Here is a 25,754-nt window from a genome sequence, read left to right as displayed (position 1 = left end):
CACACACCCCTTCTACCACTGACTCCCTCCCCATCACACCCCCCACACTCCTCTGCCTCACCTCCTTCACCACAGACTCCCACATCCCCTTCCACCATGACTCCCTCCACACCACACCCCCACACTCCTCTGCCACACCTCCTTCACCACGGACCTTCCACCACGCACACACCACTCCTCGGGGCATGTGAGGGAGAACAGATGACAAGACCACCTGCTGATGCTGGGGTCTAGTACACAAACATGCTGAAAAAATCAGTAGGTCACAGAGCATCCATCGGAAGTAAAAGACGGTCACCATTTCAGGCCCGAGCCCTTCCTCAGGAGATCTGAAACATTGTATTTTATTTTCTAAGGATGCTGTGTGATCTGCTGAGTTTCTCCAGCATTGAAATAAGTCCAAGAACCGTATTTGTGGGATTGTGAGAAGAACTGGCAAATGCTCCTTCTTATATTGCACGAAAGTAGAAGAAAGAAACTGCAGGCATGACGTATCTGACACCGGTCAGGTGAGAGGACGTTGATGTAAGTTTACTATCTTATAACCGACATTGCAAAGTGACCAGCATTCAAGGTTATTCATCAGTTGTAAAGTGCTTGGGGGTGTTCCGTGAACAAATGAAAAGCAGGTCTTTACTTCAAATCTCAGGCCAGCTATTCAGAAAAGAAAGTGCAATTTTCTAACTCTTAAAATAAATGTGATGGTGAAACTGCTGCATTTACCGAACCTTAAATTCACCACCATCTCATGTGTCATTATACTAAGGAATTTTAAGGACATTATCCAAGTCATCCTGCCCCACCAATAACTCACAAAGGTACTCATCAATGGAACACAAGGAGTTAAATTCCTATTCTTGCTCAGAGATTTCATTTGTTATATTTGCTCACTGAAAAGTTGCTAAACCTATCAAAAATTTCTTATTCAAATTCTTTTTTTTAAAATTCTTTGGTAACCCTTAATTACTGCTAAACTGTAATTTACAAATTTCACACCTGCAAAGTTCGTATTTTGAACTCTCATCTTTTAATTATTTCTGTAGATTTTACTTTCATTTTTTAATCTTAATCCATTTTTCATTTATGTTACTTTCTTACATATAAACATTTAAAGTAATTTTCACACACAGCAGAATGCTTCAATCTGATTGGTTAATGAATCACAAATTGCATGCACTGCTCTTGCATCTATTGCTGTGAAATACCTCACTAATGTCAAGTTCACATTACATCAAGCTGACAAAGTTGAGTGTTAGCAGACGTGAGAGTCAGAAGTATGAGAAGGCCATTCAGCCCTTTGGTTCCTAATCCACAAGAAGATTATGGCTATCCTCCTACATCTGTGATGCTCTCCTACATTAAACTCCAAACCCTTTAATTGTCTGTCTTGGATGTACTTGGTGACAGAGTCCCCGTAGCCCTTTTGAGAAGAGAATTCCAAAGGTTCGCCTTCATCTTGGGGAAGAAATTTCTTTTCATCTTTGTCATAAGTGACTGACCCATATTTTGAGATCCCAAATGCCTCATTGAGGGGAAACATTAACTTCATGTGTCAGCCCCTCAGGAATTTTAATAACCAGTGAGATACAGGAATCGGGTGCATTGCCTTCAATTACAGCATCTGAACGAGTACACAGAGGCTGTCACACATTTTATCAAGACTGCTGTGGATGAGTGTGTCCCCATCAAATCATTCAGGGTTTTCCCTAACCAGAAGCCCTGGATGATGAAATCTGAAACCTGCTGAGAGCCAGATTGCAGGCATTTAAATCTGAAGATCCAGATCAGTACAGCAAGAGCAGGTATAACCTACAGATGAAAATAGAACCAACAAGATACACCCAACAGCTGTGACAGAGTCTGAATGCCATAACCTGCTGCAAAACCAAATCTGGTAAAGTAGCAGATGACAGAGCTTCTCTCCCAGAGGAACTCAACGCCTTCTATGCCCGATTTCATTAACTGCAAAGAACCACCACTTCGCACCCCTCATCATCATAAGAAACCCTGGAAAATTTCTACAGAGATGTGGTGGAAAGTGGGCTGACCGGCTACATCATGGCCTGGCTTGGGAACACCAATACCCCTGAGCATAAAGCCCTCCAAAAGGTAGTGGACACAGCCCAGGAAATTACAGGCAAAACCTTCCCCACTATTGAGTACATCTACAGGGAACCCTGCCCATGGGAGGCCAGCAGCAATCGTCAAAGACCCACACCACCCAGCACACGCTCTGCTCTCGCTACTGCCATCAGGAAAGGAATATAGGTGCCACAAAACTTGCACCACCAGGTTCAGGAACAGCTGCTACCCCTCTACCATCAAACTCCTCAACAATAAACTCAATCAGGGACTAATTTAAGGAATCTGACTTGAGCACTTTATTGATTTTATTTGGTCTCCCTGTATTGCACAGTCAGTTTGTTTACATTCATTATCTGTTTACAGTCCTTTTGATTGTTTACATGTTCATGCTGTGTACAGTTTATTTTTTGCACTACCAATTAATGGTAGTTCTACAGCGCCTGCAGGAAAAAGGAATCTCAGGGTTGTTTGTGATGCCATGTATGTATTCTGACAATAAATATGAAATCTGAAAAAGTTAGTTGATGCTGGGTTGAATTGTTAACTTAAATGCAAAGCTGTTAACTTTGAATGAACAAAAAGTAATCAGAATATCAAGAAAAGTTGGGTTCATGTGGTCATAAATTAGCATAATACCACTGATTGAATGATCTGCAATGAAAGTTTGCTCCATTTCCTCTGTGGAAGGAACGCTAGGCATTATTTGTTTGTCACTTTTTATTAAATTGAGACATTAAAGGCAACTGACCCCTCCATCAAAAGCACACACATTGACAAAATAGACTAGAAGAGATGCCTGCCTTTGCAATCTCACCACCAATGTAAGATCCTTGAGACACAATTAATTTCACAACCTCAACTCATCAGAGACACTGTTTTCCTTCACATATAATGGGATTGATATAGACAGATAAATATGATGGTTGAAGAGAAATTAAAGAGTGTGCACTGTAGTCTTCACTCTCTCTCTCTCCCCCCATCTTTTCTCTTCCCCCTCTCCAATTCTTTCTCACTCTCCCCTTCCTTCTTTCTCCAACTCTCTCTCTCTCTCTTTTACCCCCATTCTCTCTCTTTCCAACTCTCTCTCCTTCTCCCTCCAAATCTTTTTTTTCTCTCCCTCTTCATTCCTCTGAAATTTCCAGGGGAGGAATGAAAAACTCAACCATTATCCACTACACAGTGCTGTCACTTCTTGGTAGGGGGACTATATTGATTAGGAGGACAGTGAAATGGAAAACTGATCCTAAAAGAGTTCAAGGTTGATACCTCCTGCACCAAAGAATAAGGCCAATCAGCCCATGCCAGTTCCCAGCAGAGCTATCCTATGGACTATCACTTCCTCCTTTCCTTGTACCTTGTAACTCATCCTCTTTTTCCTGCTCATCAACTCTACTTTCATTCTTTGCTGCTTCCCTATACTAGGAGTAAGTTAGAACAGCTACTTAACTAACCTCTACACCTTTGGGATGGGGGAAGAAACAGGAGAATGTGTAAACTCCACGCAGACAGCACCTCTCCATGTCTGAGTGGGTTTCCTCCAGTTTCCTCCCACCCTTCAAAACGTATGAGGATTGTGCATTAATTAGGGCATTTGGGCGGCACTGACTCAAGGTCTGGAAGGCCTTGTTACCATGCTATATATCTAGATTTAAATTTAAAAAAGGATTTTCCCATATTATTCCCAATAGAGTGAGAAGGGTCTTCTGTGATGCAGAGACTTTGAGGAAGGTGCAGAAATTGTTCTGCAGAGTGTTGTCTTGAATGGGGTGTATTAGCTACAAGGAGAGGATAGACAAATTTAGGTTTTTTCTACCGCATGTTGGAGGCTGAGGGGAGACCTGATAGAAGTTTGTGAGGCAGAGATAGGGTAGATAAGTCTTTTATTTTCCCAGGAAGGAAATATTAAATACAAGATCTATAGGTTGATAGTTGAGTTAGCTACTGGTCCAATTGGTATCAACAACTTTGATCTACTGGTCTGGTACATATGAACAACATTGTTCTACTGGTCTGGTACATATGAACAACATTGTTCTACTGGTCCAGTACATATGAACAACATTGATCTACTGGTCCAATACATATGAACAAGATTGATCTACTGGTCCAGTACATATGAACAACATTGATCTACTGGTCCAATACATATGAACAACATTGATCTACTGGTCTGGTACATATGAACAACATTGTTCTACTGGTCTGGTACATATGAACAACATTGTTCTACTGGTCCAGTATATATGAACAACATTGATCTACTGGTTCAGTACATATGAACAACATTGATCTACTGGTCCAATACATATGAACAAGATTGATCTACTGGTCCAGTACATATGAACAAGATTGATCTACTGGTCCAATACATATGAACAACATTGATCTACTGGTCTGGTACATATGAACAACATTGTTCTACTGGTCTGGTACATATGAACAACATTGTTCTACTGGTCTGGTACATATGAACAACATTGTTCTACTGGTCCAGTACATATGAACAACATTGATCTACTGGTCCAGTACATATGAACAACATTGATCTACTGGTCCAATACATATGAACAAGATTGATCTACTGGTCCAGTACATATGAACAACATTGATCTACTGGTCCAATACATATGAACAACATTGATCTACTGGTCCAATACATATGAACAACATTGATCTACTGGTCCAATACATATGAACAACATTGATCTACTGGTCCAGTACATATGAACAACATTGATCTACTGGTCCAGTACATATGAAAAACATTGATCTACTGGTCCAGTACATATGAACAACATTGATCTACTGGTCCAATACATATGAACATTGATCTACTGGTCTAGTACATATGAACAACATTGATCTACTGGTCCAATACATATGAACAACATTGATCTACTGGTCCAATACATATGAACAACATTGATCTACTGGTCCAATACATATGTACAACATTGATCTACTGGTCCAATACATACAAAAAACATTGATGGATCTTGAGTCAAGTATCTGTCAGAATAAAGCAGTGTTCCTTCCCAATGAAAACCAGAGAACACAGACCTTTCAATCAATCCAGCAATTTCAAGGACAATGTTACTAATATGGCTTAATATTCCAGATTTACTTAACTGGTTCAATTTAAATTCCCCAGCTGCTGTTCAACTTCAAATTATGATCATTAGATTATCAGCGCAAGTCTCTGATTGCAAGTACAGTCATTGTTTTTTTAGTTATTCTCGGAATCCAGGTATTATTAACAAGGACAATCATTGCTTCCCATTCTTAATGTCCTTGAGGGGGTTGAAGTGAGCATCTCCTTGAACTGTGCAATCCTTCTTGTGAAGGAGCTGACAGAATGTTGTTGAGGAAGAAGTTCCCAGATTTAGACCTATGATGTACAATGTCATGCGACATAAGGGGAAATTTGGAGGTTAATCACAATGTTGCTGCACTGAAAATGCTTTCCAAAGGATCACATGTAGACATTGGCAAGGCATAGATAATAGCCCAAGTGCTGGTAAACAGGATTGGGGTGAGAACGTATGAAACCGGAGCAGGAATTGGCCATCTAGCCTGTGAGCTTCCTGCGCCATTCAATAAGATCATGGCTGATCTGGCTGTTGTCTGATCTGTCAACGCCACTCACCCACCTGTTCCCCAAAACCCTCAATTCCCCTATTATTCAAAACTCGATCTTCCGTGAGGCAGTCTCTACTGATCCATGAGCAGTGAATTCTACAGATTCACTACTCTCTAAGAGAAGCAGTTTCTCCTCACCCTTGCCTGAATCTACACCCCAAATTTTGAACCTATGGTACTTGTTTCTCGCCTCACCTGCCAGAGGATACAACCTTCCTCTTCATGTCTGATCCATTTCTTTAATCATTTCCTATGTCTCGATGAGATTCCCTGTCATGCCCCTCCCCCACATCTTTTTAAACTCTTGAGTAATCTGCAGACTTTTGTATTTTACTGCTCAATGAGTCCAGTCCCTGGCTATTCAATCTCTCCTCACAAGCTAACCCCCTCGTTTTCAGGATCAATCTGGTGAACCTCCTCTGCACCACCTCCAGAGCAATTATATCCTTTGTCAAGTAAGGAGAACAGAATTGCACACAGTACTCCAGGTGTGGCCTCACCAGTACCCTGTACATCCACAGCAGAACCTCCTTTGCTCTTCAATTAATTCCCTGTAGCAATGTACACTAGCTTCCCACTTGCCTTCTTGTTGACCTTTTTCTTTTAAACGATGGTTGACATGGAGAGATAATGGCTGATGAGCCTGTTTGTATGCTGTATGACTCAAAGACTATACTCAGGATAGAAAGATTCCTTTGGACTCAATGTCTCAGATTGGGACTCAGTTTCATAATGCTACTTTGACTTTGAATGTGTCTCACGGTGAGATCCACTCAAAGTTAATCTGTCCTCATCGTTCTTCCATTCCTCAAACTTGCACAATTTTGAAAGTACAGAATGACACGGGTACCAAGTAGGTTTGGTCAGGACCATTGACTGGGCGCCACAGTACTGTCCATCAGAGATATTTCCCTTCCAGTATCAAGTGTCACTGATGTCAGGAAGGTTTATTCTCCAGAGGCCCAAACAAACCAATGGTCAGCATCCATTTACCACCATTAACCAGTGAGGTACCTTCCCCCAATTTTGTTGGTGACTGTTGAGTTGGGGAAATTGTCATGCAAGCAAGATAGATAATTTAAATCAAAATATGTAAATGTGACAGAATGCTGAGTTCTAAGATGCATAACTTGCCAAGATTATATGCAGGGGCCGCAATTAGCAAAGGTAACAGATTATATTATTCATTGTGAGCGTATGTGAATACAAAAGGGCACAGAGAAGGTTTACCAGGATACTGCCTGGATTGGCAAACATGTCTGATGAGGAAAGTTCGACTGAACTAAGGATTTTCTCTTTGGAGTGAGGAAGGATGAGAGGTGAATGAGATTATGCAAGGCCCAGCCGATAATAGCCAATACCAGAAAGAATGTTTTAAGGTGAATGGAGGAGAGTTTAGGGAAGATGTCAGAAGTTGTTTTTCACACAGAGGGTGGTGGGGGCCTATAATGCATTGCCTAGAGTGGCGGTGGAGGCTGGTCCAAAAGGGACACATAACAGACACTTAGATAGGCATATGGATGTAAGTAAAATGGACGGTTATAGGTATGAGGAAGGGAAGGGATTGGGTGATGATTTGGCTCCACATCATCGTCCTCTAATCCTGATTCATCTTCCTTCACCATGCTCTTTTTTTTCTCTTGCCTCTCTCTCTCACTCACTCTTTCTCTGTCTGGCACCTGCCAATCAACTGCCTAGGTCTCCCTATCAGACCATCATCCTTCACCCCTCCCTCATTCACCAATCTCTACTAACCTTTGCCCATCCCCTCCAACCCTATCCTCATTACACGAGCTATCTCCCCTCTGCACACATGAAGCATCAGAAACATTGACCATTCTTTTTCTCCCGCAGATTGAATTTTGCTCCTAATTTGATCATCTGCAGTTTCTCGTGTGTCTCAAAGATACCACTGCTGGTATAGGATAAAACTCCCTCCATTCTATCTTTTTTGAGCATTTGTAGAGTAGGGACACCACAATGTGGTTAATACTGATCCACAGATAAATATAATTTTGGACAAGAACTAAGCTACTCAATAATAAATAAGTGCCATGGCACTCAGCTGGAGGACGAAAAAGGCGGCAGAGGAGGGAGTGACGAAATAGGAGAGGGAGAAAGACGGAGGGGTGACTGACAAGAGGATCAACAACAGGAGGCCCGACAGACAAGCAGCCCAGGAGGGGAGGTCCAACAGCAAGAGGCCCGACAAAGAGATATAAGCAGCTCATCAGGAAAAACAGAAGAGACACAGACACAAAGAAGAGAAGAAGACACAAACATAGGTACAGACAGAAGAAGAGGAAGAAGAAGACCAAGATCTTCACAGAGAAATAGAAGGTAAAACTGATGGACAGAATATAGATAACGTTTTTTTTTAAAGAACAAATTAGATCATTAAAAGAATGGTTGTCATTAGAATTTAGTGCAATTAAAAGGAAAATGAAAAGAGAAGAAGATAAAATGCAAGGTTTAGAGCTGGTCATGACAGAAATAGGAAAAGAGTAGAGAATGTGGAAGAGCGGGAAATGGCTGTAGAAATGGAAGTGAATGACTTAAGAGAAAAATTGGAAGAAAGTGACAAAAAAATTGAAGAGACACGAGAGTTGTTATCTCAGAAAATTGATATGTTGTAAAATTATAGTAGGCGAAACAACATAAAAATAGTGGCCTGAAGGAGGGTGAAGAAGGCACAGACATGAAGGAATTTATAAAAGTATGGATCCCAAAGGTCCTGAGCATGACAGAAATGCAGGAAGAAATGGAAATAGAAAGGGCACACAGAGCATTAGCTCCGAAACCACAGACACATCAAAAACAAAGATCCATCTTAGTAAAATTTTTGAGATATACGACAAGAGAAAATATACTGGAATGGGCAAGGAATAAAGTTAGAGAAGATAATAAGCCACTGGAATACAAGGGTCAAAAAATATTTTTTTACCCAGACATTAGTTTTGAACTTTTAAAGAGGAGGAAGAAGTTTAATACTGCAAAAACGATTTTATGGAAAAAAGGTTACAAATTCATGTTAAGACATCCAGCTGTGCTTAAAATATTTATACCCGGGGAGCAAAACAGACTGTTCTCGGATCTGGAAGAAGCACAAGAATTCGCAGAACGTTTACAGGAAAGAAGAAGAGATGAAGAGATGTAACAAGAATGAAGAATGGCGATAAAGTATATATAAAGATGTAAAAACAATGTATATGTAAAGAACTAAAGAGGGAAAAGAGAAGGGAAGGAAGGAAGTAAGAGGGGGAAAAAGAGAGCTTTGTTATATGAGTGTAAAAAAAAATGTTTTCTGGAGAGGGCTGGGGGGAGAGGGACTAACCGTCACTGCAAAATCAGTTGACGCTTGCGAGCAAGATCGCAATCCAAATGGAAAAGGGAGTTGTGGTGCCTGGCAAGGGATAAGGGACAACTCAGAGAGGGCGGAGCATTTGGGATTATGGTATTATTGGGTGTGGGAACTGATGGGGTATTTTATGTTTTAAATGTGTTGTCGTACATTGAGTTTAATAAGGGAAAACTAAGAGATGAAAATGGGAAAAAGGGGGATGGAGGTGGCAAGGAAGTGGAAAAGAGGTGTAAGCAAGATGACCATCTTGAACTATATGACAATAAACATTAATGGAATACATAACCAAATTAAAAGGAAGAGGCTACTAAATTTATCGAAGAAGGAAAAAATAGATATAGCATTTGTGCAGAAAACACATCTAACTGAAGTGGAACATAACAAATTAAAGAGAGACTGGGTAGGACATGTAATGGCAGCATCATATAATTCAAAAGTTAGAGGTGTAGCCATATTAGTTAACAAAAATGTACCAATTAAAATAGAGGAGGAAATAATAGATCCGGCAGGGAGGTATGTAATGATAAAATGTCAGATATACTCAGAATTTTGGAATTTGCTCAATATATATGCTCCTAATGAGGAGGATCAAAAGTTTATGCAGGATATTTTTTTGAAGATTGCAGACACACAAGGAAATATATTGATAGGAGGGGATTTTAACCTTAATTTGGATCCAATGTTGGATAAAACTGGACAAAAGATAAGAAAAAAGAATAAAGTAGCCAAATTTATGGTTAAATCAATGCAGGAAATGAAACTTATTATGGAGGAAGCAACACCCAAGAGAGAAGGAATATTCATATTATTCAAGTAGGCACTAAACATACTCAAGGATTGATATGTTTTTGTTGTCGGCCATATTCAAGGGAAAGTCAGGAAAACTGAGTATAAAAGCGAGACTACTATCAGATCATTTACCCCTATTATTAGTAATAGAACTGGAGGACATCCCACCAAGAACATATAGATGGAGGTTAAACTCCATGCTACTTAAAAGGCAGGAATTTAGAGTTTATTGAACGCCAAATTAAAACATATTTTGAAATAAACACAGAATCAGTGAAAGACAAATTATATTATGGGACGTAATGAAAGCCTTCATTAGAGGGCAGATAATAAGTTATGTAACTAAGATGAAAAAGGATTACAATCGGGAAATAGAGTAGTTGGAAAGGGAGATAGTAAGTACAGAAAAGGAACTAGTAAAAAGGGACGATATAACGAAAAAGAGAGAATTGGCGGACAAAAAAATATGAAACATTACAAACGTACAAGGTGGAGAAGAACGTAATGAAAACAAAGCAAAAGTATTATGAACTGGGAGAAAAAAACCACATAAAATATTAGCCTGGCAACTTAAAACAGAACCAGTTAAAAGAACTGTATTGGCATCAAGCAAAAATGACAAACAAATTACATATAACCCAACAGAGATTAATTAAAACTTTAATGAATTTTATGAACAATTATACCAAAATGAGAATGAGGGGAAGATGATAAAATAGAGGAATTTTTAGCTAAAATTGAACTGCCAAAATTGCAAGAAGAGGAACAAAACAAACTGATAAAACCATTTGAAATAGAGGAAGTACAGGATATATTAAAAAATCTGCCAAACAATAAAACACCAGGAGAGGATGGATTTCCAATAGAATTTTATAAAACATTTAAAGAGTTATTCATTCCTTCTCTCCTGGAAATAATGAACCAGGTAGAAGAAACACAAAACTTGCCAGATTCATGTAAGACAGCAATAATTACAGTAATACCAAAGATGGGGAAGGATCCATTAACACCAGCATCATATAGACCAATATCTCTACTTAACTCAGACTATAAGATAATAGTGAAATTATTAGCAAACAGATTGGCCGATTGTGTACCTAAAATAGTAAAACAAGATCAAACTGGATTTATAAAGTAAAGACGAGGAGCGGATAATGTCTGTAAACTTATTAATCTAATTCATGCAATTCACGGAAATAAGAAACCAACAGTGGCTGTTGCTTTAGACGCAGAAAAAGCCTTTGACAGAGTAGAGTGGATAAACTTATTTAAAGTATTACAGAAGTTCAATCTACCAGAAAAAATATATAAATTGGTTTAAAGCATTATATAATGGATCTTTGGCAAAGGTAGCAGTAAATGTATCGAATCAATTTAAATTAAGTAGTTCAACTAGACTGGGATGTCCATTATCCCCCCTCATTGTTCGCCTAGCATAGAACCTTTGGCAGAAATGATAAGAGTAGAAAATAAAATCAAAGGGATAAAAATAAAGGAGAAGGAGTATAAAATCAGCTTATTTGCAGATGACATCATAGTATACTTAACAGAACCAGAAACATCAATAAAAGAAATACATAAGAAATTGAAGGAATATGGAGAAATACCGGGGAACAAGATCAACGCAAATAGAAGTTAAGTGATGCCAATGAGTAATGTGGATTATACAGAATTTTAAAAAAGAATCACCATTTAAATGGCAAACACAAGCAATCCGATACCTAGATATTAGGTTCTTTCTTCTTTCTTTGGCTTGGCTTCATGGACCAAGATTTATGGAGGGGTATGTCCATGTCTGCTGCAGGCTCGTTGGTGACTGACAAGTCCGATGCGGGACAGGCAAGCGCAGTTGCAGTGGTTGCAAGGGAAAATTGGTTGGTTGGGGTTGGGTGTTGGGTTTTTCCTCCTTTGTCTTTTATCAGTGAGGTGGGCACTGCGGTCTTCTTCAAAGGAGGTTGCTGCCCGCTGAACTGTGAGGCACCAAGATGCACGATTGGAGGCGATATCAGCCCACTGGCGGTGGTCAATGTGGCAGGCACCAAGAGATTTCTTTAAGCAGTCCTTGTACAAGATATTAGGTTAGATAATAACTAAAGCCACTTGTACAAACTAAAGTATCAGCCACTAATAAAGAAATTGCAGGAAGACTTAGAACATTGGAAAGAATTACCGCTAATGTTGATAGAGAGGATAAACTGCATTAAAATGAACATGTTCCCAAGGATACAATACTTATTTCAAATGTTACCAATTCCCTTAACAGAATTTTTTTTAATGAACTAAAGACAACAATAAGGAAATTCTTGTGGAAAGGGAGGAAACCGAGGGTAGCGTTAGATAAATTAACAGACAGGTATAACCAAGGTGGTTTGCAGTTACCAAACTTTAGAAATTATTATAGAGTCGCACAGTTAAGGTATTTATCAGATTTTTACCAGACAAGGGAAAAACCAGACTGGACTAAGATAGAACTAGATAAAATAGGGGAGAAGGTACCGGAACATATACTTTATAAGTGGGATGAAAAGTTGATGCAATATAAAAGCTCACCAGTACTGCATCATTTACTTAATACATGGATGAAGATCCACTTAAAAAGGAAAAAAACGAATTACCAAATACCAAAATTATTATTGAGGCAAAATCTACTAATCCCTTTTACAATAGACAACCTTTTCTTTAGAGAATGGGAGAGAAAAGGAATCAAAAGAATAGAAAATTGTTTTTTTGGAAATAATTTATTAACATTTGAACAGTTGAAGTACAAATATGGAATAATTCATGGTACAATGTTTGCATATCATCAACTGAAAGCTTATTTAAAGGATAAATTGGAAACATTGAGATTACCTGAAGGAAGCAGCTTTGAATACGTGATTACAGACACAATGATAATTAAAAGATTTATAACGAATATGTACATTAAGCTGCAAGGTAAGGAAAATTATGAAATAAACTATAAACTTAAACAGAAGTGGGAAAAGGATTTAAACATAAAGATAAAAAATTAAGTGTGGGAAAAGTTATGTTCTGGAACTATGAAGAATACAATAAACACAAGGTTACGCATGATACAGTATAATTAGTTACACAGGGTATATATCACTCCTCAAAAATTAAAAATGGGATCCAACATTATCGGATAGATGTTTTCACTGTAAGAAGGAAATGGGAACAACATTACATGCAACTTGGGCATGTTCGAAAGTGAAAACGTTTTGGGAAGAACTAAATCAGATATTAAATAAAATTACAAAAAATAACATACCAAAAAATCCAGAGATCTTTCTTTTAAGTAACATAAGAAGAATTGGGCCTCAAATTGGATAAAGCGCAAAAAAAATTCATTATGACAGCTCTAGCAGTAGCAAAAAAATGCATAATGTCAACTTGGAAAATGAAAGAGAGCCTGAGAATACAGCAATGGTACATGGAAATGAATAAATGTATTCCATTGGAAAAAATAACATTTAATTTAAAAAATAAAGTCACAATGTTTGAACAAATTTGGGAACCGTACATGGAACATAACAGAGGGGGGCTTGCCGACGACCTCCATCCCCTAAAATGATAAGAAGACAAAACGACTAGATTCAGTGTGTAAAAGTAGATGGCGCATTTTCTTGTTTATTTTCTTTTGTGTTTTATGGTTTTACTGTATTGTATATGTTGAATATTTATGGGTTTTGGAGGGGGGTGGGTAGAGGGGAGGGAGGGAAAGGGGGATAAAAGGGAGAAAATGCCACTGTGTAAATTTAATGAGAAACATTTGTACAAATTTTGGTTGATATGGTTCAGTGTGAAAAATAAAAAATTATTTTAAAAAATAATAAATAATTCCCAATATCTCGATTCTATTTTTGTGAATTCATTTCAAATGGTTCCAATATCCACTTATTCTGACCCTCTGAGGAAAATTCAGGGTCATGCTTTGATATTGAGACAGTTTCCACATGTATTCTGTATTACTTACTATTAAATTTCTGTTCACCTATTATTCAACAAGTCTGGACAGGATAGGCTTTTGTATTAAAAGGACAGAGTTTACAGATGGGTCATTGGTTAGTGTGTGTTGCAGTAATAATATTTATTAGTTTAGACTCTCAAATCACTCTCACACCTGCAACCATCATATCTGCTCATGAATTATGCAAGTCTCGCACAACAACCAATGCTCCTTGTTCAATATTGAGGCACCTCGATCTAAAATGAAACGGTAAGGACAATAGTATTGACTTTGTTCCTAATTGTTTTAATGAACATTGCCCATTAATTGAAGATGGTGTTCTAATTGCCTCTTGAAGGGAAGAGGCATTTCAGCATTCCCTCTGCCTGAGCTTTTTCCGCTTAAGATATTGCTTTGCTCCTCACACTGCACCTTTATGCAGACACCTTTCCACAGGGAGTCAGATTCGTATATATATGCTAATATTGTTGTCTCCAAGACTAATATGTGATGTACTGCTCAGAGGATATTAATAAAAGACAACTGAAAATTCAATTTTCTTCCATAAGCAATGGAGTTACTGCCTGTGGATATAAATGTTCAGTTAATCTCTGTGGATTATGATGGAAAATGATAATTCTCTCTTAATTCTTCATATTATTTTTTTTTAAAAGCTCAACAAACTACAGGTGCACCATCAAAAGCAGACTTGTTAGATATATCGCAGTGTGATATGGGAGCTGCTTGTTCAAAATCGGAAGCAGATGACGAAAGTCAAACCTTCCTCCCCTCCATGGACTCCATCCTCATCTCCCCCCGCTGAGGAAGGAAGGGCCCATCACGGCTCGGACACACTCACTTCTCCCTCGTCCCTTCAGGGAATAAGGTTCAAGAATGTGAAACCACACGCCAACAGTTACTTCCCCGCAGCCATCAGGCTCTTGAATGAACCCCAAGACAGTGCTCTCACACTTGGTACTGATTGAATTTCCTTATCATTCCATCCTACATTCTGTAAATTGTGCTTATTGCACGACATTCAGCAAATCTGCTTTCGATCACGTACCTGGAGAAGTATTTGAAGGACAAGACATTGCTGAACTTCTTACGACTTGTAAGAAAATAGAGGCGCTTTCTTTGCCATTGCATCAACATGCATGTCCCAGATCAGACCAGTGGAGATATTTATTCATAAGAACTTGAAGCTAACTACTCTTTCAATTTTAGCACCATTAACATGGACTGGTGTGTAGATTCTGCCTCTATCCTGAAGTCAATGTCTCATCATCGAAGGAGAGGTTGTTGCCTTGGAAATCTCTTTCCAGTATTCTGTCTCATAGTTATTTGATACTCAACCCATGACTATGTTGTCAAAGAATTTGAAGATGGAATTGGAATGGTGTTTGGCTGTACAGTCGTTGCTGTTGAGGGAGTATCGTAGGGGACTGAGTTCACATTCTTGAGGACAGAAATGGCTCTGCCCAATTCTGACAGAAACAAAAAAAGTCTAACTTAATGATCCAGAAAATTGCAGAGTAGGAGTGGAATGGCTGGGAGCCTGAGATGTGGAAAAATAAAACCCCTGTCAAGGCTTAGGGAAGGAATGAAGGGTCATTGTTATTACAGAAATAGAGCAAAATGAAATAGAGCACAAATGTAAACATGGCCAGTAGTTCATCAGACTTCTTGAAAGGAAAATTTAGACAAGTGTGTGTTTGGTTAATAAACATTTATCCCGAGATGGTGTGTGATTGGTATTTCTGTATGCAATAAATCATTTTCAATATCCTCCATAGATTTTGGGGAATTCTGGATAATAATTATATTAAGCAGCTTTACAATGGCCACTAGATAGATTTGAATCAGTTTTATTCTTGTAAGTCATAGAGTGGTGATGGATTGTTTCAAGTTCTGAAAACAGCTCGAAGACATTGACTTCTGAAAAGGAGTGACAAGGGACTACCGACACTGGAATGTGGAACAAAGAACAGACTGTTCAAGGAAGTCAGTGGGTCCAGCAGCATCTGTGGGGGGCGGGAGGAGCAGGGAATGAAGAATCAACATTTTGGGTCGAGAATCAGTTGTGTGTGTGCGTGCGTGGAACAATCATATATGTGTCTGGGAGTGTGACTGTGCTTATGTTCTTCAAGCCCTTGCAACAGTGCCCTGGTTTGGCCGTCATTTTGCCAAAACCTCACCCCGGTGGGAGAAGATAGAGGAGGCAATGAAGAGGAGGTTTGGATGTCCAGAAGGCATAGGTGGAAGGAAGGATGAAAGAGAGAGGGAAAGAAGTCAGGTATTGAGGCAGGTGTCAGAGAAGGTTGAGGAAGAGGGAGTGGATAAAGAAGGTGAGTCCATATTTCTCTGCCTATGTGGGATGAGAGTGTGTCAGAGTGCAAGACTACTTATACCACTGCCCAAATCCAGAGTTTTCTCTATACCTGGAATCCTGGTCCTACCAACACTGAATGTTGGCATGGGTCTCTCACAATGAAACTCAGATTCTAAGCATAATTATCCAAGAGTGTGATTCTGCAGCACTCGAGACCCTTCAGGAGCCCTGCTCTTTCTAAATGCCCTCACAAATCCAGTTTCCAACACCTAGTTCCTAGAAGTCACATGACAGGATTACAGAATTGGGCCAAAGGGCTGTTTCTGAGGCCAGAAGCCTGCGAAAATTGGGCATATGCCCAATATCCTTCGTCAATTATTACAGCTACACCAGGGAAAGTATTGAGTCCAGGTGCCTCCCAGACCGCAAGAGAGTTGTAAACTCAAACCCCCTCCCTCCACGTTCACCTCCCACTGCCTTGGGAAAGCTGCCAACATTTTATTCCCCGTCCTACTCCAGTCATACTCTTCTGCCCTCTCCCTTTGGCCAGAAGATACAAAAGTTTGAAAGTATGAACCTCCAGATTCAAGGACAGTTTCATTCCTGCTGTTATCAGACTCTTGAATGGAGCCCTTCCCCCCCCCCCCCACACACACACACACACATTCAGTATGAGATGTTGCCTTGCACAGTTTCACTGCACTTTTCCCTTCACTCCAGACACTGCACTTTGTCTGAAGTGACACTACACCCTGCACTCTTATTGTATCGCTACATTTTTATTCTTCCATTACCTTCTGCACTTTGTAGAGGTTGACTTGACTGGACAGCACACAAAACAGAGCTTTTAATTGTCTCAGTACATAGAGCAATAAGCAATTCAATCAATTTCTGTGCTGGAATCCATTCTAATTAGTTCCATTTCTTTTATCTACCCCCATAAATATTGCCTTTTTAACTACTTGCGCAGTTGTCTCACATACGCAAGTTCATGGTGAATTAGCTTTCAGCCAGTGCACTGCAGTCAGAACAGCCCAGCTGTGCTAAAAGGTATTACCCTCATATTGATTCTGGTTCCTTTATTCAATTACCTTGCATCTGTGTCTTCTGATTACTGACAATGAAATCAGTTTCCCACACCCCATCCTGCACCCCCCCCCCCCCCCACCATTTACTTCCTAACCCTTCAGAATTTTTAATGTGTCTAATAAACCATCACTGCTTTAAGAAGAACATCTCCCGGTAGGTTTTCGCTATTACCTAAGTTGATGGAAGGAGAAGGAAAGAAAAGAATGGACTCAGTAGAATTTCTGGTGTATTTTTGTTGAATGACAACATTGTCTGACTGGCTTAATGCAACCTAGATTGTATACCTAAAATGGATGAGAGGGGGGGGGTGGGGGGGTGGCTTGGGAGGAGGGGGGGGGGGAGAAAAAGTCACTGTATATGTGTGAAAAAGAAATAGTGTATATCATGGCTAATGTGATTTATGGTGTGAAAAATAAAAAATTTAAAAAAAAAGAACATCTCCCCTCAATTACAGAACCCCTTGGTTTTTCACACTCCTGCCATTTCCAGACCATTATCTGGGAATGGGTTAGCCGCGACCTTGCCCCGCATATAAACGTCACTCAGCAAGACTGTTCAGATCATGGTGACTTTAAGACAGTTAAGACAGCTGATTTTTCAGTCATTCTGTCACTGAGGGAATGCAACACTCTGCATTTTCCACTGTGCACGTCGACACTGGCCAGCAGGAAAAAAAATCAGCCTCGCTACACTGGGGGGTAGAAGGAGCAAGCAACAGAGTGACAAGATTGAACTTCCCTGGCTCACTTTATGGATACACAAGAGACTGCAGATGCTAGAATATGGAGCAAAATACAAGCTGCTGGAGGAACTGTGGAGGGAAATGAATGGCTCAACGTTTGAGGTCAAAGCATGACGACAAGACTTCATGGGTGCACATCCCCTGATGTCTGGTCCAGGAGACACACCCATTATGCCTTTCAAGGCAAGAGGAGTATCAACCAGATCAGAGCGAGCTACCATGAGGCCTTTCTGCCCACTAAACTTGTGCCAGCTGTTTACCACCAATCCTACCTTAATTGCCACATTCCCATCAACTCCCCCGCCCCCCCAAATTCCACCACACGTCTGCAGACTCAGGGTAATTTACAGCAGCCAATTAACTTAGAATCCTTCCCATCTTTGGGATATGGGAGGAAACCAGTGCAAGCAGGGGAAAACCACATGGTAACAGGAATAACATGCAAACTCCACACAGATGGCACCGGAGGTCAGGAAAGAACCCGAGTCTCTGGTACTGAGAGGCAGCGGACCTTCTGGATGCACCACTGTGTCCCCCATGTACATCCCTTTCACATCTGCACTCTGTGGGTGAAGGAGGCCAGAGTGGGCCCAGGCCCCAGACCAAAAATCAACTGCCATTTTTTGAAGACAGTTCCACATTTTATTCATCCTTTTGTGTGTAGAAATATTTCTAACTTTCATCCCATCATTCCTGCAGCCTGGCTGTGATTTTTCCCACATGTGGAGATCTTTGTAGAGTGAATGCCTCACATGTGCAGTGGGGGGTTGTAAATGTGTTTCTGTCGTGCTGCCAATCCTTGATGTGTCCTTGAGAAAGCAATGACAATTCTGAGGAGTATAGGTAAACTTAAGCAGCATTTTTCCACTGAAAATGCGTGAAACAAGAACGAGAGGACATGGGTTAAGGATGAAAGGTAAAATGTTTAAAGGGAAAGTTTTAACTGAAATAGTGTGGACTTTAATACACGCGCACACACATTAATATAATTACATTCACGCATAGTGGGGTTTAAGCTTAGAAGTTAGGAAAGTTTGGAGTTCAGTGAGAACTGTTCTTTGGAAGAGGGGGATCAGAGGTGTAGCGGATGAGCAAATGTAGGTTCTTGGGAGTCACTATCTCAGAAGATCTTTCCTGGAACCAACACACCAATGGCATCATGAAGAAAGCCTCTACTTCCTCAGGAGTTTGCGGAGGAGCTAGTGGAGTTGTTCAAGTGAACCGGTACGCACTTGAAGGGCCGACGTGGCCTGTTTCCGTACTGCTTGAATTTACTCTATCTTTACCCTTCAAAATGTTGTACACCTCCATCAAATCTCCCCTCATTCTCTGATGCTCCAGGGAATCAAGTCCTAATCTATTCATCCTTTACTTGTAACTCAGTTGCTCAAGTCCCAAGCAATGTAGGTAGCCAAAACTGCATACAACATTCCACATTTGGCCTCACACTTGGCCAGCATGGACGAGTTGTGTCAAAGGCCCTAATGCACTGAATTACTTGATGATTCCAAACCCACAGTGGATGGAATGTCATGCCAAGGTGACAATGTGAAAGGCTTGAAGAAGAGCTGTTCAGTAGGCATCAAATGGGCTAAATAACCTGCTACCCCATCAACCTGATGTCATTCTGAGTGAAAACAACAAACAACCCAACACAGTTCCGCAGAGTAGGCCAGACCACTTTAAAGGTGAGCAGCTGTGGGCTTTAGCAGCCTTAACAGATATCCTTGAGTCAAGATGCCCAGAAGCTGATGTAACAGTAGGACCTTTTATAGAGTAAGAAATGTGGCTGTAGAGCCGGAGATTCTCCACCCTCACATCGCTGACCCTACCTTCATAAATGCTCTGGGAGCGGCTCCAGGGGGTAGCCCCAGTGGAGGAGAAGAGTGATCCAATGTGCTTCATAAATGTACAGCCGCTGCAATGTACAGCCCTGAGGTTGTTGCTCCCACGGCTCTCTGTGCTATTTCACCCCCCCCCCGCCCCCACCTGGGTGCATGGAGGAGTTTGCCTCCTCTCAGGGATGCACACCTGGAAGCCAATTTTGAGCTGATTTCATGCCACGGTCCTGGTCTCTAATAATCTCCCTCCCACTATTCTCTCCCTCCCCCATCAGTCACCCCATGAGAGAACTCTGCAGTCAGGGGTTGGAGGAAGAAATGGAAGGCAAGCTGGAGAAGTGATGCTGAGAAGATGCGCTGGACACAGGCATGCATCTCCCGGGACCGCAGGAACTCCACTTTTCTGCTCGGGCTGGTGGTGGTTGAACTATGAATCTGCTTTTGTCCACCCCCTCCCTCCTTCCTCCCAACCGAAATCGTTTCGTCAGGATGTATCACCTCCATCAGCAATATTTCACCTATCAGGGTGTGATAGGAGGGAGGTGAGGTGTGGTAAATGGCTTTCCCTCGTACTCATGGATGAATTTGCTTCCCCTCCCCTCCCTCTCTCTAATCAACCAGCCTAAATCTTGTTGGAGGTGCCTCCCTCCCTCTCCTACCAGTCATCCTGTCCCCAAGAGAGAGCTCTGCAATCGGGAGTCGGTGAGAGGGTGCGCTAGTTCTCTAGTTCACCGATCCCGCGGTCCTGATATCCAACGACCCCCCACCCCCCCGGAGATTTGATCATGCAGAGGAATGATCAATGGCCGACTTCATTACCCATAATCCCCCACACAGCTGGAACCGCTCTGCATTTCCCAGAGCGGTTCCAGCTACGTGGGGGATTATGGATAACAAAGACGGCCATTGCTCGCCACATATTTATGCCGTCACATTGATGGATGGCACCACGGCAACAGTCGCCCCAACTACAGCGGCTCCGGAGAACACACCAAGGTGCCGCTTCACATAAAAGCAACTCTGGAGCAGCCTTTTAGGGCTGCTCTATAAAAAGGTAAGCTCAGATTTTTCTCCACGGAAGGAGTCAGCCACAAAGTGGAGGACCTCCATAAAAATACCTTGTCTTTGCCATTTCTGTGTGCAGATTCACAGCCCTGAGTGACAGGTCTAGTTTGATCAGCCAAACCCATTGGCCAATAGAGAATATGGATAGACGGGAGTTAGCAGTAGCTAACAGAATCCAGTCAGGCATTTGATCCATCTGTCAGTCTTGACATCGTATCGACCAACATCAATCCACTGAGGGAGAAGGAGACAGAACCAGACATAAAGAAAATACAACCAGCTCTTAATGGCATTCACATTGCCGTCCATGGATCAAATTGCTGAGAATGCTGATTGAATATGCACACACATTCCAGATGTAAATTCTTTACAAGGTGAGATGAGGATCATCTCCCCTGTGCCTGGCATAAGAATTGGGGTAAAGAGATGGAACATCCACAAATCATGCAATATTCTCTTGAAGTCTGATGGGCAGGGAAAAAATGGAATCATTTTGTAAAACAAAGACATCGGGGAGAGATCTGAGAAGACAACCCAAAATATCTCACAATCTGAATGCATAATTAGCCAAGTACTTATTTTTAAGCAGCTATCAGATTCTTGAATCTTTCTGTACTACCCTTACCCTCAACATAAATTACTCTGGGCCCATCAAAAGATCTGTCTGCACCATTGAAATATATATTTTTTTGTACTACAGCCATAATGAATATGTATTTATCTATCCTTTTATATTTATTAATTCTTTTTCTGTCTCATGATGTATTGGGGTCATTTAATTTATAGTATTGTGGTTATATCTTGTGTACATGTGTGGCTGCAGCAAGTAAAAATGTTGCTGTATCTGAACATTGTGTACACACAAACAAACATGAGTTCATTGTATAGATACACTAACACTGTGTGTGTGTGTGTGTGTGTGTGTGTGTGTGTGTGTGTGTGTGTGTGTGTGTGTGTGTGTGTGTGTGTGTGTGTGTGTGTGTGTGTGTGTGTGTGAGTGAATAAACTCTTCATAGGCATTCTCAACCAACATCAATGTGATTAGTTTTTCATTTTTAACTAGACTGTCGAGGGAAAAGGAGTTATCGCCATGGAAGATCCAAGTCTCCCAACAGATATTAAATCACTTCCACATGTAAGTGTTCACAGAACCTAAACACCAACATTTACAACTATGCAAATTCCTCCGTGGTTACCCAAACATCAGTGAACCTGCCGAAGCCATTGGCAGAAGGGAAGCTAAGTTTATGGAATGTGGCTGTTGATGTCAGGGGAAATGGAAGTCAAAGAATCATACGACACAGAAGGTGGTTCTTCAGCCTATTGAGTGTATTGATCGAAATTCATTTCCACCAATCCTATTTTATTCTCTCCACATTCCCATCAACTGCCCATCCTCCTCTGGACTCCACTTTTCACCTACATTAGGGGCAATAGCAGCAGCCAATTTATCTGCCAATCCACATGTCTTTGGGCTGAGGGAAGGAAACTAGAGACCTTGGTTGGTGGGGGGGGGGGGGGGGGGGGGAAGGGAGGGGGGGTGATAGGGAGGAAACACACGAGGTGACTGGGAGAATGTCAATACAGCTCCGGAGGTTGGGATTGAACCATTGAACACCAGAACTCTGTAGCAGTGGCCTCACCAAGCTGTCTGTGCCCCTGCACTGCACCCATTGTTTATTGTCCAACCTTAATGGCACAACTGGGCATGGGAGATACTGTGAAGCACGGAAGTCTGAGGGTGCTGTGATTGTAGCTAAAACACACGGAAATGCTGGAGAAACTCAGTCAGTCAGTGTCCATGGAAGGTAAGGATATGTTACCGACATTTTGGGCCTGAGCGCGTCTTTAAGATACAAGCAAAAAGCAGGAAGGTGTCTGGACAAGGACTAGAGAGAGAGAAAGGTGGAAGAATGGCAGGAAGAGGAATCCAGACCAAAATCCAAAAAGTGTTAATTGGATATGATCAGAGGTAAGGTGAGAATTGGTTTTGGCTTTGAGAACAGAGACAGAGGAAAAAGGGGAGAGAGAGAGAGAGTGCACTTGCACTAGGGGAGAGGTGAAAGGTGACAGAGGGAGGAAGGGGGGGGTGGGTTAACGGAAACCAGTTAAGTTGATGTTAATACCATTTGGTTGGAGGGTGCCCAGCTGGAAGATGAGGTGTTGTTCTCAATCTGGAAATGCATGAGACCATGGACAGACATCAACAAGGGGATGGGACAGGAAATTGAAATGGGTGGCCACTGGGAGATCCATGCTATTTCAGCCGACAGAGCCAATGTTCTCAACAAAGCGATCTCTAAGTCTGCGCCCAGTCTCTCCGATGTAGAGGAGGCTACAATGGGATCACAGGATGCAGAAGATAACCCCTGCAGATTCACAAGTGAAATGTAGCTTCACTTGGAAGGACTGTTTGGGGCCAAAAATGGTGGTGAAGGAGGAGGTGTGGGCATGTGGAGCATCTCCTGTGATCACAGTGTTAAGTACCTAGGGGATGATTGGTGGGAAGGAAGGAGTAGACAAAGGAGTCATGGAGGGAGAAGTCCCTCCAGAAGGCGGAGAGGGAGGAGAAGGAAATATGTGTCTGGTGGTAGGATCATGTAGTAGGTGGCATAAATGGCACAGGACAATATGTTGGACAGGGAGGCTGGTGAGGTGATAGGTGAGGACAAGGGAAATCCTATCCTTGTTGTGCTTTAGGGTGGAGTGTATATGCGAGTAATGGAGGATATGCCAGTGAGGGCCAAGTTGGTGGTAGAGGAAAAGCCATATTGTTTGAGGGAGGAGGACATCTCTGCTGACCTGGCATGGAAGACCTTGTCGTGTGAGCAGATGCAACAGAGACAGGAAATAAGAGAATGGAAACCTACAAGGGACAGGGTGTGGAGGTTTAGTCAAGGTAGCTGTAAGAGTTGGTGGGCTTGTAGAAGATGTCTGTCTCTACATCGGAGAGATGTCTCCAGAGATGGAGAGAGAGATCCAGAAAAGGGAGATGCTCACAGGCCAGATTGAAAGAGGACAGCAGGTTACTTACTTGTAGGTCACTGATGAGCTTTTTATAAGAAAATGGCAGCTTCACAATTATTATCACAGCTAGGACCACTTTGATGTGAAATTTATTTACAACTAAGTAAAGCTCTCCAATCACAGAATTAAGCTCTTGTTCAAGATCATTGCTCCTCACCATTGAATCATTGGGCCTAGTGACATGACTAGTATCTCCCCACACATTTCAATTACACAGCAACTTACTTATCAAGGAGAATCAACCTTATCATCCAATGATGCTTACAATCAAGCAATTAAGTCGCACCAAGAAATAGCAGTCATTAAAAGCAAGCAATCAACTACATTGTGGATCTGGTACAATCGAGTGAGAATAATGAAGATTACTGATTGTAGAGGGAGACCAGAGAAGATTCATGGTTGGTTCCTGGGATGGAGGATTTGTCCAAAGGAAACATTAAATATACTGAATCAGTAGCTTTGTGAACAAAGCTCAGACCATCAACCAAACCCTGCAGCCACTTCTCCCTTCTGTCGTTTCCATCTACAATTTCCACTCCCTTAGAAAAGCAGCCAACATAATAAAAGTCATCCCACCCAGCCACACTATTTAAATTTAAACTAAGATATACGGTATACCTTTCGTCCTACGAGTCCACGCCATCCAATTGACCTATATCCGCCTGAATGTTTCTAACTGTGGGAGAACCCACGCAGACATGGGGAGGACTTACATACTCCCTACAGACAGCACGGGATTTGAACCCCATTCCTAATTGCTGGTGCTGTAAATGCATTGCGCGAACCACTACACTAACCGTGCCCCCCAATCTTCATTCTGTTCCCATATGGAAGAAGATCACGCATCACCTGATTCAAGGACAGTTTTATTCCTGCTGTCATTAGACTCCTGAATGAGTCTCCTACCAGTAAAATATGCTGCCATTACCATCACCCTCATCAATGCATTCCAGACACCTACCATTCTCTGTGTAAAAAACCAGAAATAACATCGCCCCTCAACTCATCTTAAACAGAAGTCCTCTGGCATTTGCTATTGTTGCTGTAGGGAAAAAAGTGCTGGCTGTCCACCCTTATCTAACCCTCATAATCTGATGTACCTTACTGAAGAATCTCACAAAATGGCATAACGGGCTTGTTTTTAATCCTTAAGATCCTGTATCAAGTGCAATCACTGTGGAATGTTGCTCAGTTTATGTGGTCCTGGATATTGCTGACCATGGTTTCGAGTGTCCATATTCGTGGCGATATCCAGAGGCAACAGGAAAATGGAATCAGGGAACATCTTCTCAGGTAACATTTACAGTTGGCATTCTCTGCTTGTTCTCCCAGTCCCAATGCAATAAATCACTTTCTTAGAAATATCGACCCATTAAGATCCCGGATCTCGCTGTGTCTCTGCTTCCTCCTTCATTTCCATCAACGCCCCAAAATGTATTGATCTTTGTCACAAATATCTTCAACAACCGAGCTCTGGCATCATTGTTAGAGAGACTCGAGGAAAAAGTTGCAGTTTCTCAATGGAAACCTTTCCCAGCTGACACCTTTTCCCCAACGAGGATCTTCAGCTGTCAACTACCCTGTGTGGGAAACGGTCACTCTGTATCCACCCTCTCAGGTCTGTGTCTCTCTCTCATAGGGATCACACCCCAGTCCCAAGGACAATCCTCCTCAATTAGTGGTTGATGCAACACTTTTACAGTATCAGTAACCCGGGTTCAAATCTGGCCCTTTCTGCATGGAGTTTGTATACTCTTCCTATCACCTGCATAGGTTTTCTCTGGGATCTCCAGTTTCCTATCACCCACCACGTTAATTGACTATATAGAAGGGACTTC

General features: G+C 41.4%; 1 protein-coding gene and 1 long non-coding RNA gene across 19 annotated transcripts in view; one reads left to right on the top strand and one right to left on the bottom strand.

The window, feature by feature from the left end:
- The window catches only part of LOC138745024 (cadherin-11-like), a 193,918-nt gene that overhangs the window by 93,094 nt on the left and 75,070 nt on the right, over positions 1-25,754 (bottom strand). The gene's annotated exons all lie outside the window — the stretch shown is intronic.
- Positions 369-25,134, top strand: LOC138745027 (uncharacterized). Its single transcript, XR_011345916.1, has 3 exons — positions 369-525; positions 21,953-22,024; positions 25,070-25,134. It is a non-coding gene; the product is annotated as an uncharacterized lncRNA (long non-coding RNA).

This window comes from Narcine bancroftii, chromosome 10, assembly GCF_036971445.1.
Source record: "Narcine bancroftii isolate sNarBan1 chromosome 10, sNarBan1.hap1, whole genome shotgun sequence".
Taxonomy (NCBI): Eukaryota; Metazoa; Chordata; class Chondrichthyes; order Torpediniformes; family Narcinidae; genus Narcine; species Narcine bancroftii.
This window is presented reverse-complemented; position numbering and strand designations above follow the sequence as displayed.